The sequence below is a fragment of the Giraffa tippelskirchi genome, chromosome 9 (assembly GCF_054371585.1).
Source record: "Giraffa tippelskirchi isolate mGirTip1 chromosome 9, T2T-mGirTip1v1.2.pri, whole genome shotgun sequence".
NCBI lineage: Eukaryota > Metazoa > Chordata > Mammalia > Artiodactyla > Giraffidae > Giraffa > Giraffa tippelskirchi.
In genome coordinates this window covers 100,333,574-100,349,293 of record NC_137283.1, presented here as the reverse complement: position 1 = coordinate 100,349,293, position 15,720 = coordinate 100,333,574, and the positions used below count along the sequence as shown (strand labels likewise).

Below are 15,720 nucleotides of genomic sequence, written 5' to 3'. Positions count from 1 at the left end.
AGTTTTGCTGTATAATCCATTATTCCTTTAGAATGTATACTGAGAAATTTAAAAGATTTATGTAGGGTTGTGAATTTTTGGTATTGACTATATATATATATATATATATATATATACTGTTTAAAAATTAAGTTTCTCTCTCATTTTGTGGACAGTTCTTAGCAGCAAAGAGTGCTTCACTGAAAGATTGTGGTAAAAAAATGCCTTCTTTTGGTAGAACTCTACGTTTCTAGAATTTCTGATCTCGGACTAACTTATCATTCACAACCTTGGAGAGGTAGTTTAGTGGAATTAGAGCATGGACTTCAGAGGCAGACTACTTGGTTCCGATCTTGACTTCTGCACTTGTTGTGTGACCCTGGGTAAATCACTTACCCACTCAGTGCATTCATTTCTTCATCCATAAAGTGGGTATATTCATAGGGCCGTTCTGAGGCTTATTGGGCTGATCTCAATAATGTTATGTAGAACAGGGCTTCCCTAGTTGTCCAGTGGTTAAGAATCTGCCTCGTAATGCAGGAGACACTAGTTAATCCCCGGTCTGGGAAGATGCCACATGCCATGGGGCAATTAAACACACACTGCAACTACTGAGCCTGCACTCTGGAGCCTGTGAGCCGCAACTACTGAGCCCACGTGTAGCAAATACTGAAGCCCACACACCCTAGAACCTGTACACCGCAACAAGAGAAACCACCGTATGAGAAGTCCATGCAGCACAATTAAGACAGGAGCTCCTGCTCTCTGCAATGAGAGAAAGCCTATGCGCAGCATAGCCAAATTTAAAAAAAAAAATAATAATGTTCTGTAGACAGCGTGACTTCCCTGGTGGCTCAGTGGTAAAAAATTCACCTGCCAATGCAGGAGACTTGGATTGGATCCTTGGGTCGGGAAGATCCCCTGGAGAAGGAAATGGCAACCCACTCCAGTATTCTTGCCTGGAAAATCCCATGGACAGAGGAGCCTGGCGGGCTGCAGTCCATGGGGTCGCAAAAGAGTCTGACACTACTGACTGATGAGTTTGCACACATAGAACAGTGTGACACAAGGTAACCACTCTGAATATTTGCTGTTTCCTAGCATTTTAAGCCCAGAGATGGGTATGGAAATGCATTCTGAGCGGGATAAGGAATTGCCCACAGGGGAGACTGAGGCAGCTGAACAGCTCTATTATCCGGGCTGAGTTTGGGGACTGAGTACCCTGCTCCTTTAAGTACACAGAACTGAATTCTGTCCTCTGCTCCGGAACTTGTGAGACTTCCATGAAACAAGGGCTCTTTGACATTTCAGTAACTAAATCCTTGCCTGCGGGGCTGAGGCAAAGTTCCTAAGTGCTCAGGATTATTCTACAGCTAAGAGTTTTCCATTTTGGTTCCAATGTATCATAACTGAGGGGAGGAAAGCAGTTCTAGCCTCTAGAAAATGGTCTACCTTGCCATACCTGAGATGTACGAAAAATAAGTAAAATAGATTCCTACATAAATATGTAGCTATTAACATAAGAATAGGACTCAATAAACAAACTTTTTGGCTGACATATGCATGGAATAAGAACAGAAAGCATGACAGCATTTGAAATGCCTGTCTTCTATGTGCAGTTGAAGAATAGTTTGCTGAACCAAGAGGTTTTTCAGAAACATTACAGGAGAGATTCAAATATGTATAATGCTGGATTTATATAATTTAATGAACACTAATTATAAATTTAAGCAATTCTTTTTGATCATCTCCTGTATGTTAAATATTTTCACAAGCTTCCTCAATGTTCTTCACAGATTATTAATTCCATGTTACCATTTTCATTTTTAGTAAGTAAAACTAAAGTTGTGAGAGATTTGCTTGAGGGTATATATAACTAAGAATTGACAGCAGCATTCAAATCTGGGAATTTTTGACTCTGAATCCACACGCTTGCCACTGTAATCGTGTTGTCTTTCAAGGATGATTTAGTTCAGTCCAGTGGAAAACTAGCAATAGCAGCTCCTATTGTGTGCAAGGCATCAGGAGGTACTGGGATCCAAGCAAACAAGACAGGTGTGCTTCACGCTTCAGGAAACTGACAGTCCAGGTGGGATGACAACGCTTAGCGACCAACTACGTTCACTTTTCTCTTTTTCTTATGCATTCCTTGATATCAGCCTTGAATAGACACTGCCTCTATCTTGAGGACAGTTTAGACAGATGTCCTCTTAAAGATAATATTTTTAAATGTTCTTATTTGTGCAAAAAGTATGTGCACCTTAAATTCTCACCCCCGTTACCTACCGTTGCCACCTGACGTGGTAGCTTACGGACTAGATGATATATAGTATAGGCTCATCGTCAGCTTGGTTGCTTTGAAGGATCAGTGGGAGAATTATAAGTTAGTTAAGTTATAACATACTTCATGTTAAAATAAGACATCTGATTCTATCAGTTTTCAGACTCCTTACATGATGCTAGTATAGCTGAAGTTGATTGTTCTGATATTGTGGAGCTCACACAGAATGGAAAAAGAAGAACAAGAAAGCAATCCTGATGTTTTCCCAGAGAAAGTGGATGGGGTATGGGTGAAGTATCCTTGCAGGAAAAAAACATTGTGTGATAACTGATGCTCCATGGAGAAGGGACAAATTATTAGTGCAGGCAGGAGAGGGACAAAAGTCAGGTGCCCAGAGAGGCAGGGAGAAGATGAGGCTTGACAGCAAGTTTTAGAGCTTATTTAGGAAAATCTGCATCATTTGTTTCTTACTACTTCATAGCCATATGAAACTTGCATTCCTGCACTGAGCAGACTCTTTGCACTTAGAATTTGCTTTTTAGTTTCACTTAAGAACTCAGGAAGAGAAAAATGACTTATGACACCCTGCATCCAGTCACTCATTGTTGGCTAACTTGGTGTCACCTAACATAGCTTTATATCTGCTTCAGGTCTTCACTAACATAATGCAAGAGAATCAAAGAAGGATCAGACCGTGGTGTGAATTGCAAATTTCCTGTAGGCTTAGTGTTTTCTGTTTTTTTTCCTATCGTGAGTACTTAGGCGGCTGCTCATTTATAATGGGAAATCCTATAAGGAACTCCATGAAACACTTGGAAATGAGTCAACAGAATTTCAATGAATGGGTGAGGAAAGAATCTCTAGCAGATTCAGTTCTTGTGACTACATTTCTCCCCAGCTTTATCACTGAGGCTATTCAGAAAACCAGAACAATTGCAGGCAGGACACCAAGACTCTGGTCATCACCACAGGATGAGAACGTTTAATAAAACCAAGTGGAAACCTTGCGATCTCTTCCTTCCCAGCTGACAGGCGGGCCGCCAGACAAAGGGCTGATTAATGGAAGGGAGCCCGTTGTCCGGCTCCGGCATTGTTGGGTCAGGCCTAGAGGGGCGGTGACTCCAGGTCTTCTCAATCCCGTGTCTGCGTCCGGCTTCTTCCTTCTCCACTTCTCTCATGGCCCTTTGTGCTCAGTTCATAGAAGGCACAGATGCACGGAGTTTGCTGAGGGACATCACTGTCATTTTTCTTGACCCCACTATTGGTTTATTTTTAAAAATAGTCTCTATTTTATTTATTGATCATTTTAAAAATTTTATCTATTTATTTTGGCCGTGACATGTAGCGTGTGAGATCTTAGCTCCCCAGCCAGGGATCGAGCCCACACTCCCTGCAGCGAAGTGCAGGGTCTTAACAACTGGACTGCCAGGGAAGTCCCAACTGTGGGTTTCTTTACATATTAGTCTGAAGTCTTGTGTTAGGTGTACAAACCAACATCTACAAATTTAATCTTTCCCAGTAATCTACTGTAAAATGAGAGATTTCTTTCCAGTATTGACTGTACTAATGTGTGACATCTCTCATTTTCTATAATTCTAATTCGGCACAACTAAAATCAGTATCCCCCTTTACATTTCTGTCTCTTCTGTAATGCCTCATCTTACTGATTACAGATAACGGTATGTGAAGAAAAGCCTCAGCCAGCGTGAGATAAAGCAGTGATGGCAGAACATTTGCAGATGGAATAAATGCCTGTAGTGACTATTACTCCTGTATGTGAGGATGAGTGTCTGATGATACTACTGAGGGTGTTGTAGTTATGTTTCTATCCTCTTGGATATTTGTATTATTATTTCTATTATTACATTATTGTATTATATTTGTATTATTAATACTCTTGTATTATGGACAGAATTCCTTAGTTTCCATTTGGAGGTTTGGAGTCCTTGATGTGTAACTTTTTAGAATTCAGGATCAATCCATTTCCAAGCCAAGATGTAACCACATACAAGAGGCAAGATAGGAAGGTGGTTTGCTTTCCCACCCAGTCTACACGTCTCCATTTTCACTACTTTGTATGGGTGAGGAGCACATAACTCATGGATTATTCCCCCAGGATTTTAATACAGAAAAACCAAAATCCAGGTATAGTGTTTTGTAAGACATTGAGAATTGTTGTTTTCTCCTTCACTTATTAAAATTCCCCATTGTTCCTGTAGCCCTTTCAGCATGTTTACATCTTGAAATGACCCCTCCCCCCCTTCGCTGCTTTTAAAAATGCAGGACCTTGAACATCATCACACACACACAAGTGCACAAAAGGTTTTAAGATTCACTCTTTTTTGATGTAAAACCAAGGGGTCTTGTATAATCATCTGCTCACCCAGAGCGCAGATACTGCTCCCTTTCTCGACAAACAAAGCTTGGATGTGAAGGGCAACAATGCGCAGAAGATGTTCACGCCCACCACTCTTCTCCCACCCAAGAGCTAATGCTGGAGGCTGCCAGCTCCAGTCAGCGGCTCCTCACGGGGCCTTCCTGAGTGATCAAAGGAGAAAGTGTCTTCAGGGTATAATGTGCTGGAGAAGAAATGTTGAAAACTGCCGAGACCTGGGGCTCTAGACCAGCCGGAGCTCTTTAATTGCGATAGGCCGCTCTTGCCCACTTTGCATAATGCGGGAAAGCCCCGATGCACAGCGTGTGGCAACTTACGCTGGGGGACACCTGGGCTCCAAGTCTGGCTCCACGACTTCCTGGCTCTGTGATCCGGGCGAATATCTTAAATCTCTGCGCCTCAGTGTCTCACAGGGTGCTGTGCCGGTAAACTGGCTCAGGGTCATGCCTGGGGAGGGTGGCGGGGCTAGGGGAGGAGCTCTGATTTGTAGCTTTTGCCAATTTCTACTGCTGCAGCTATGGCGATTTCCAGTTATCAAGGGTTGTGGGTTGCAAAACTCCTGAATGTTTAACAACAGGCTCAGTAGCCAGCACAAGTGTATCATTGCGGATCTGTAAAATAGACCTAATAGAGTTCACCTCCTAAGAGTATGGTCAGGAGTAATAAGACAGTGTATGCAAAGTTCTTAGTACTGTAAATTCTGGAATATGATCAGTACTTATTGAATAGGAACTGATTTCAGTGATTCTTGGCTGCATACCACTTTATTTATTATTTATTTATTTGCCTGTGCTGGGTCTTAGCTGTGGCAGGCAGGATCTTCGATCCTTGTTGTGGCATTTGGGTTCTTTAGTATGTGGGATCCAGTTCCCTGACCAGAGATGGAGCCCTGGCCCCCTGTATTGGGAGAGCAGAGTCTTAGCCACTGGACCACACGGGAAGCCCCTGCATACTACTTTTAGGGAGTCTTTGTGCTAGTAACGCTAATGTTGGCTTCAGATGATCACAGAAAAAAATGTTATGATTTGATACAGGATAAAATTAATCTTTTAATTCTTAAACTAATCATGAATATTACATACCATTTTAGAGGGGAAAGAGAGGTTAAAAAAATGTAGACGTGTATGGTACCAAAGAAACTATATTCATTGATGCTTTTAAAACTCCTAAAGTCTTTCTAAAAATTAAAAAAAAAAACTTCTTGAGGATTTTTTTGCCAAGTCTTGAGTGTTTTCTGTGTTTTTAATGATGGATCCTGGGCTCTGTTTTAAACAGGGAGTCTCACTAAGGAGGCTGTCTTCCCCATGGAGGAGGAAATGGCAGTCCACTCCAGTATTCTTGCCTGGAGAATCCCACTAACAGAGGAGCCTGGCAGGCTACAGTCCATGGGGTCGCAAAGAGTCAGACACGACTGAATGACTGAGTGTGCACACATGCACACGCACATGCACGCACGTGGAGGAGCCTCACTTTGGTTGGGTCTAAATAGGACTTGTTTTGGTTCTGCTTACCATGTTCAACTGTGCTCTCTCATCTCCTTGCCCAGGCATCCTTTCATGACATCATGGGACATCCTTAAACCTTTCTGGTCGAATTTTAAATTCTTTTTACTTTTTAAGAAGGCAATGGCACCCCACTCCAGTACTCTTGCCTGGGAAACCCCATGGACGGGGGAGCCTGGTAGGCTGCAGTCCATGGGGTCGCGAAGAGTCGGACACGACTGAGCGACTTCACTTTCACTTGTCACTTTCATGCACTGGAGGAGGAAATGGCAACCCACTCCAGTATTCTTGCCTGGAGAATCCCAGGGACGGAGGGGCCTGGTGGGCTGCCATCTATGGGGTCGCACAGAGTCGGACACGACTGACGCGACTTAGCAGCAGCAGCAGCATAGTTGATTTACAATGTTATGTTGGTTACAGGTGTACATCAAAGTGATTCAGTGACACTTTGAACCTTTTGATGTATTTTTTCCCCTTCTAAATAATACATTTATGTTGTTTAAGCCACCATCTACCAAAATCACATTTCCCATCCCTCTAATCTGGGAATTATTTATTGTACCGTGCAACGGTAACACCAGACTTCCCTGGTGGCTCTGTGGTAAAGAAGATGTCTGCCAAAGCAGAAGATGCAGATTCAATCCCTGGGTCAGGAAGACCTGATTCCCCTGAAAGTCTCTATTCCCCTGGAGAAGGGAATAGCAACCTGCTCCAGTATTCTTGCCTTGGATAATCCATGGAAGGAGGAGCTTGGGGGGCTGTAGTCCATGGGGTTGCAGAAAAGCCCAACACAATTTAGCGACTAAACAATAAAAACAGCACATGGCAACACCACAGCTTATCAACAGGTTGAGATGTACTGCTAATCCTAACACACCAAAGTGGGAAGCTCATATTTAAATGAAAAGAATTTCTCAAGACTCCAGATCCCATGTCTGTAATTTAATAACACTGGAAACTTTCCCTAAGATGCTGCCCGCCACTCCCAGGTCAAAGTTTAATTACTATTTGCAGTTAGAGGACTTTAAATTTGGGGAAAGGCATTTATAATGCAGTTGGTTCTAATCAAATCTTTTGTCTCAACCTTATCAAAAATATTTTTCTAGCTGTTTAATGTTCTCATTTATTTTGAGGGTGAACATTATCACTGAAGGGTGTGTGAATGACATGGAAAAGCATTTTTGTCAACTTTCTTCTATACATCAATGGAAGGAAGTAAATATTCCCAACTGTTGAGATCATTAATGCTGATAAATAGAGGACTGCAAACCCTGAGGTTGTGGATGCCTAAAGGATTTGGTTTGGATTGATGGCCATCAAAGTATGGTCTGGGGGCCTTGGGAGGCCCTGAGATTCTTTCAGAAGCTCTGCACAGTCAAAACTATTTTCATAATCACACTAAAATGTTATTTGTCTTTTGCCTTCTCATTCCCTTACAAATTTTGCAACAGATGATGCAGAAGCAGATGTGACTCCACCTGTCTTCTATGAAGCCAGACATTAAAGAGATTGGCAAAAACATAAACAATGCCACTCTACTCACTGAATTTTTTTTTGCTTTGGAAAATTCAGTTATTTTTCCATAGAAATATGTTGCTTATGCTAACCCACAATAGGTTTATTTTGTTATTTTGGACAATACATAAACATTTTAAAATTTCTTAGTTTTAACTTATATTGTGGTAAGTATGAATTGATATAATCCACATTAGCAAAAGCCTTCTGGGTCCTAAATAATTCTGAAGTATGTACATGGGTCCTAGACCAAAATTCCTAAGAGCAGCAGTCAGAGAACTCTGTGTTGTCTCAGCATTGAAAAGTTATAATATTAAATTCTGAGGCTCCAGAAGGATCTTTCTGAATTTTCACAATCAAAGCAACCTGCTTTGCCTCAAAGTTTGACTTTATGCCACTTAGGATCCAAATTAAATTCCGCTTGAGTACAGAACTAACTAGAAATATCATTCTTACACACATTGAGCAAAAATCTGAGTATCTATGATATATAAATATAACTATGTTTCATAAATTACTGGTTTACGAAAATAAAACAGTATCTCAAACTAAACAAAAAAATCTGTGACTGCCTCTAAATAATAAGACCTAACATTTACTAAATACATGCTATGGATTAGATACTGTCCTAGGTGCTTACTGGAATAACTAATTTACTCCCAGGATGAATTCTGTGTATTATTATTATTATTCTTTTTTTTATAGCTTCCCTGGTGGCTCAGTCAGTAAAGAATCCACCTGCAGTGCAGGAAACTCAGGTTCGATCCCTGGATGGGGAAGATCCCCTAGAGAAGGTAATGACAACCCACTCCAGTATTCTTGTCTGGAGAATCCCATAGACAGAGGAGCCTGGAAGCCTATAGCACACGGGGACGCAAGAGTTGACATGACTTAGTGACTAAACCACAACCATTCCTTTTTTCTAGATCAGGAAGCTTGGATACAGAATGATTAAGCAATTTGCCCAAAGTTTTAAGCCTGGTAAGTGGTAGACCCAAGATTTAAACTAGCAGAATCTCTGCAGGTAACCTCCTCAGTGTACGTGACACCATCCAGCACACAGTCTCCAAGCTGGACATTGGGACTAAGCTGCGTATGACTCAGAGCAGAACCCAAAGCAACACTCAGATTTGCTGGAATTAGTTTATCTTGGCAGAGCTGGAAAAAACTATCACTTCAAGTCTATCGTTTATTCCTGGATTCTTCAGATTAGACTACAAAGTTCGACTGACTGGAACTTTTGGTTACCTTAACTTGCTCAGTCATAAAAGTTGTGAGGAAATGAACGTATTACACCAATAATCCTAAATAATCTTGATCTTGAAATGGGGAGTGAAGCCCAGAGAGTATACTGTCAGCAAACCAGCTCCCAGTAAAAATAATTTGTACACATTCAGTGTCATCCATTTTCACATAAATAAATAAGTAAATCAATCAATCAAATATGCTGTCATGGACTGAATTCCTAAGCTGGAGTCCAGACCCTCAGGACACCTCAGAATTGCCTCTTATGAATTTTAAGACAAGCTAACCATGTATGTAGGGCTTCCCCAGTGACTCAGTGGGTAAAGAATCCACCTTCGATGCAGGAGACAAAGGAGATGCAGGTTCAATCCCTGGGTCAGGAAGATCCCCTGGAGAAGGAAATGGCAACCTACTTCAGTATTCTTGCCTGAAATATGGGCAAAGGAGCCTGGCGGGCTATCGTCCATGGACTCCTAGAGTCAGACACGACTGAGTGACTAAACAGCAACAGCAGAAGCTCTATTTAACATTAGGCACTTTCCTTTCCAAAACGCGCTGTATGTTGCAGACCTAAATAATCAAGAATTCTGGGGTGATTTTTACTTCAAGCAGAATGGTCTCTGTCTAGTGAGCACAGTTGTATGTTTTCTCCCATGGTGACTAATATACAACAGTCTCTTTCAGTTCTCAATATTTTTAAAAAATTTCATCCCTTGCTCACAAGAGGGCGCTGATTCATGCTGCTGCTGCTGCTAAGTCGCTTCAGTCGTGTCCGACTCTGTGCGACCCCATAGATGGCAGCCCACCAGGCTCCGCCGTCCCTGGGATTCTCCAGGCAGGAATACTGGAGTGGGTTGCCATTTCCTTCTCCAGTACATGAAAGGGAAAAGTGAAAGTGAAGTCGTTCAGTCGTGTCCGACTCTTAGCGACCCCATGGACTGTAGCTTACCAGGCTCCTCCGTCCATGGGATTTTCCAGGCAAGAGTACTGGAGTGGGGTGCCGTTGCCTTCTCCGGCGCTGATTCATATTCATGCCTAAAGTGGCAAAAGAATAAATTTACTCAAGCTGGAGACACACTGGCCACAAGAAAACTATGACTTGGCTTCTTTTTCTTTTAGCAAATAATCTCAAATTTTACAATTCTTAGGTTGTAAAGAAAACAAATAGAACCTATTACATACTTGTCAGATAAATGTGAAAAACTAAGTTTTGAGGGGAAAATTGATTTTGTTAAAGGTTTTGTTAGTTCAATTTAATTCTTGTCCATTTTTATCATATTGTTTAGATGTTAACAAAGAGTTGCAGGACATAAGGAAATCTATACGTCTATAAATACAAATATTTTAGTAAATACCGAGATATTAATATATGAGTCTAAGCCTTGTGCATATTCTTAAATTAACCCATATTAATGTTTTCCTTGTTTTTATAAATCAAAGCTTTTTAGGTAAACTTAGTTGTTGTTTTTCCTATTTGCCTAGGAAGTACACATTTATTGTAGAAACCTCAGAAGATATAAAAAATGTTAAAAGAAAACAATAATTACTCATTCACAACTTGATTAATCATAGTTTGACATATTGGTATATTTTCTTCCATGCTTTTCATATATAATTGTGATTATGCTGTATTTAGATATGAAAATAGAGTTTTATATGACACTTGGAAAACTTAATGTTATATCAGTTATTTTCAAGGGTCATTTAGACTGTTTAAAATGCAATTTCAATGACTCTCCAATATTCCATTTTAATTTTTCTTTTATTCATGAACATTTACATGGGCTTACCTGGTGGCTCAGTGGTAAAGAATCCGCCTGCCAATGCTAGAGACACAGGTTTGATCCCTGGGTCAGGAAGATCCCCTGGAGAAGGAATGACAACCTACTCCAGTATTCTTGCCTGGAGAATTCCATGGACAGCGCCTGGCAGGCTACAGTCCAAGGGGTCGCAAAAGAGTTGGACCCGACTTAGCGACTAAACAGCAATGAACATTTGTATGGTTTCTTTTTATCTACTATAAATGATAGTGGATATTTTTGGTCATAAGTCTTTGACAAAACATCTGATGACTTCCTTAAGACAGATTCCTAGAAGTGGAATTCATATGTGGAAGAATGTGGTCATTTATAAGGCTTTTGACAGATACTGCTAAATTGCTAAATTACTTTTTTTTTTTTTAACAAATGTGCACAATAGTAGAGGACCTGATGCTCTCTAAATATCTTCATTAATATTGAATATTTTAATTTAAAAAATAATAGCTAATTTGATAGGTGAAAGCGTTAATGATTGATGTGATTAGGACTTGATTGATTGCTAGAGAAGTTAATTATTTTCTATATTCATTGACCGTTTTTTTTTTTTCCTGTGAATTATCTTTTCATGCCTTTTGTCTACATGGTGTGGACAATTTTGTTTTTGAATAAGCTCTTAGTAGTGTAAGGGTGATATATATTCATCTGCTATATTTGGAGTATTTCGCAGTTTGTACTTTGCCATTCAACTGCTTATGACTTTAAAAAAAATATTTGAGCAGTTTTCAGTTTTTATGTGTTTAAATCTATTGAGTACCTGTGTGATTTCTGTCACTGATTTTTCTTTTTAATGTGTAGAATATTCAGATGATTCTTTATTGAAATATTTTGATGACAGGGAGAGGTTTTCAGAACCTGTGACTTAAATTTTAGCTTCACTTAGCAAAAGATTCCCAGGAGTTTAATCTGTTTCTAGGAGTATAATTTCATTTTCAGTTGAAGTAATAAATATTGAGGGATAAAAAGCCCTAATTTATTCTTATGCTAATTTTGGAGTAGATTAGAATTTTACTGGGATTTTGGGAAGATTTTGCTCCATATTGCATCAAAGCTTCTTCTGGTAGGCTAATTCAAGCATTTATTACAGTCTTTTCTATTTCCCTGGAATTATATGAGGATGATTGCACCTCAAGAGACTTTTCAATTTCACAACTTATTTGTGAAGTGTTAGTCATGTTTTCTAAAGATGCCCCAGTCACCAATAGCTCTAGTGAGTTAGTTGACTGTAAACTGTTTTTATTTGTTTGTTTTCTGATGCACAGTATCTGGAGCATAGTAAGTACTCAGACATGTTTGCTGAGTGAATGAATGACTGAATGATTTAGTATTTTATTTGTTCAGAGTAAATTACCTGTCTCGCCTCTTTAGGTGTGCTTATCTGGATTGAACTCAGTTTCCTGTTCTATTGGGCCCATCTTCTCCAAAGCACTAAAGAGGTACTTCATCTTTGTGTGTGCTTTGGAAATATCAGAAAGGAGAAATAAGGGTCTGTTTCCTCTTTGGTTCTACTTTCAGAGAATATTCCTATGTGAGAAGAGTGTCTTTCTCTCTGGCTGTCTGGCTCTCTCTTGCTCCACTTTGCCAGAACAAACACTCTTGTCAGATGGCCAGATGCTGTGGGGTCCAGGTCTGCCTTATCATGTCGCTTAGCCTTTCTCTTCTTGCCGGCCTCATTGTCCCCTTCCATCCTCATCACAATGAAGAGCAGTCGATGTAGCCCTAGTGTCTTTTATCTATGGGCTCTACTTGCTTATGGCAAAAATCTTACTTCTTTTCTCTGAACAGTATTTCATTCCCAGGCCTCTTCCTATGGCTCCCAGCTTGGTTCAGACCTAGGTCATCTTTCCTTGGCTAGAACCAGTGGTTTTCTCTTGCCAGATTCCACACCTTTAACAGAGTCCCTCTCCTATGACAGCTTAATACTGTTCTCTGCACTAAGAAACCCACGTCACTAGGGTGTTATGAATCAGCTTGTCAATTCTCATTCTCTCATTTAAGGCCCCATTTCCCATTAAGGCCTCATTTCTCTCATTTAGGATTGCCAGATTTAGCAAATAAAAATATGCAATAGACACAATGCTCTGTAAAATTTGAATTTCAAATAAACAAAGAATAATTTTTCTGTATATTGCACGCAGTATTTGAGACGTACTAATACTCTAAAATTCTTCTTTATAATAATTCTTTTAAAAAATAATACTTAAAAATAATTGCTTATAGCAATAATTTTGAAGCTTAAAGAATGGTTTTGCCTTGCGCTGTTTTCCCCTTTTCTAACAGAAGTAGATTTCAGATACATTCATTGCACCTTACCTGCATCTGGAAAGTATTAATAGTTATTTTTCTTTCACTAGCGCAGCTTGTTCTCGAGCAATCAGCCCACTGGTATGTTCCCAATCCTGCTGTGTCCTGCCTTTACATCAAAAAGAAAAAATCTTGCTTAAATCACTCTTTTTGAATCACAGAGGCATTAGCATTCTGTTATTATTTCTTTTCTTCTCTTAGGCTCTTAGCCCAAGGTTATGTAAGAGGGTCTGGGGTAAGAGAACTGAAAAAAATCCAGTTCTGTTTCCTCCAGGATGTGCCTCATGATCCTTTAACTTGTGTCCAATGGATCCAGTTAATGTGGTTTCCAATATTGGAGCTTTTTGTTTCACAGCATGATGGCACATGCAGCTTTTCGTACATCTCGGCAGGAATGTTTGACGTGTGTTTCTCTTAGCTCTGCCAGTAAAAATTACTTGTCAGGAATTTTTTCCCTTCACAGTGGTAACAAATTGCTGGTAGCACAATTGTGAAATTCCTTCTACCCCTATGCTGACACTGGAGCTTCAGATTCTTTGAACTCTCTGGATGGGTTTCCCTTGGTGCGTGTGTGTATAGCAGCGATGGGGCCAGTTGTCCTGCATGTTGTCCCAAGCCTCAACTGTGAGACTGCAGCAGCAAGACGGTGTCTGTTTATGAAGCACTTTTCACCTCTCTGTTGATTTTGAAAAAATGTGTGAGGGAAGCTTCAGAAACCTACCTGACTAAACCTTTGCACCAAGGAGCAGATGATGAAATGGGCTAGGTGATCTTCAATCCCCCTATGAAGTCTGGGGTTCTTGAAGGTACATCATGAAAGAAATATTGGGGAGGGCAGGTTAACTCCTGACACCATTAAACATCCTGTGTGTGTGTGTGTGTGTGTGTGTGTGCACGCTCAGTCATGTTCAACTCTTTGTAACCCTGTAGACTGTAGCCTGCCAGGCTCCTCTGTCCATGGAATTTTCCAGGCAAGAATACTGGAGTGGGTTGCCATTTCCTTCTCCAGGGGATCTTCCCCACCCAGGGATCAAACCTGTGTCTCCAGCATTGGCAGGCAAATATTTTACCGCTGTGCTACCTGGGAAGGCCTGAACACTCTTGGGAAGAGCCTAATTATTCTCATTTCATGAGACCTTGATGACCTTGTAGAATTACAAGAATTAGATTGGATGTCTGGTTCTAATGTTGTATTTGTTGAGGTGTCTAATTCAATGGTTATATATCTCAGTAGAAGATGTTACATTTTCTAGAAATATCACAAGATTCAGGGAAAAGCAAAAGTGGAACAGAAAGGAGTTTCCGTTTTCATTTGTCTACTTACTGGACAATTGTTGAGGACCCCTAGCACTGTGTTGGTGGTTGTCCCTTCAGCTTTAGGGAGCTCAGAGTTTAAAAAGGGATACCCATGGAAAGTGTAATCAGAGTATCTTGTACTGAAAGCTGATTAGACATATTTACAGAGTATCATATGAGCACTGAAGAGTCTGTGTAAAAGAATCAGTCAGTGATGCTTAGAGACCAAAGTAGGTGACATCTGAGTGAAGCCTGAGAGAAATGGAGGATTTAGCAGTTGTTCTAGAGACCATTCAAGTCCAGGGGAGGAATATGAATGGAGACCCAGGGATGGGTGAGCTGTTGAGTTATCCGGTAGCAATAGGGAAGCCTGGATAATTTTAAGCAATAAAGTGACATCAGCAATTCTGAACTTTAGAAACACAATTCAGAAAGTAGGAAGACCAGTTATGGCTATGATAAAAGCATGCAATAGAGGCAGAGACCCTGGAAAAGGAGAGGAAGAGGTGAATTTGAGGCAGCTTTAGTTGTAGAGGAGCAGAAGAAGATCCCCTCTCACTGGGGGATCCAGTGTAACCAGGTATTTTGAGTTGCTAGTAAATAATATTGGAAACCAAGGATGAGAGAAGGGGGAAAAAGCGTACTAATTATATTTTGGCTGTTTTGAACTAGAGGTGGAACATCTAGATGAAGACATTGGAAATACCCACCTGCTATGCAGGAGAGAGACGGTGGTGCAGACACAGATGTGGTCGTTACACAGACGTAGGGCCCGGTTAAAACTGTAGTCCTGGAAGAGCTCCCCCAGGGAGAATGAAATGTATGAATCCAAGAGCGGAATCCTTGGAACATTTACCGTGGGGGAGTAAGACGAGCAAGAGAAAGACTGCAGGGAGGCTGACTGGGGGGCTTCCATCAGGGGTGGTGATGGAGCATGAAGGGGCACGTGAGGGAAGGCTGGGAGTTGAGAGCTAGAGTCAAAAGTCATGAGGAAATTCATCAGCCTCACTGGCATGACTGCAGCATTGACATTAAACGTTTAGTTGCCTCTATCTTATTCATTCCCAAGTGTCACCAAAGGGCTTGCAGGCTTTCCTTTGCAGTGATGAAAAGGAAATAGGCCACATGAAGTGGATTATGGTTAATGGTTATGTTTACTCTTATAGTCTGCTTTAAGCTTTAAATTTTCTAACCTTGCTAAAGAATATGACCGTGGTTGAATGTATGTTTGTTTATTCACACCACTACCTACATTATTCTCTTATAGCTCCAACCTGTAGAGTCGTTGTCAGTATTGTTTTTCCTTTGCTTTTTTTTGGGTCTTTTTTGAAAGAGATCTTTTTAGGGCAAGTGGAACTCTGGCACTTCTGTGACCTGATGGGCAGA

General features: G+C 40.6%; 1 protein-coding gene across 1 annotated transcript in view; it reads left to right on the top strand.

Moving 5' to 3' along the window:
• SLC35F1 (solute carrier family 35 member F1) overlaps positions 1–15,720 on the top strand; it is a 425,474-nt gene that overhangs the window by 58,867 nt on the left and 350,887 nt on the right. The window lies entirely within an intron of this gene.